Consider the following 229-nt stretch of genomic DNA (forward strand, 5'->3'; position numbering starts at 1 on the left):
CTGTTTTATGTCAGATGGATATATAAATATGAATGAGAAAATGTCCCCTCCTTCAAGAATATTATAGTCAAATAGGCAAAAGAAGACACAGTTAAATGCTAGAAAATGACACGGTTGCTGTAACACCTCAGAAATATCACCCACAAATTTGTTTCTTGTGCTAAGAATACATGTTCCTGAAAACCACAGTGCTTCTAAAACAAAGTGACTAGATAAACATACTTAAAGT

Source organism: Bos javanicus, chromosome 5 (genome assembly GCF_032452875.1).
Source record: "Bos javanicus breed banteng chromosome 5, ARS-OSU_banteng_1.0, whole genome shotgun sequence".
Lineage (NCBI taxonomy): Eukaryota > Metazoa > Chordata > Mammalia > Artiodactyla > Bovidae > Bos > Bos javanicus.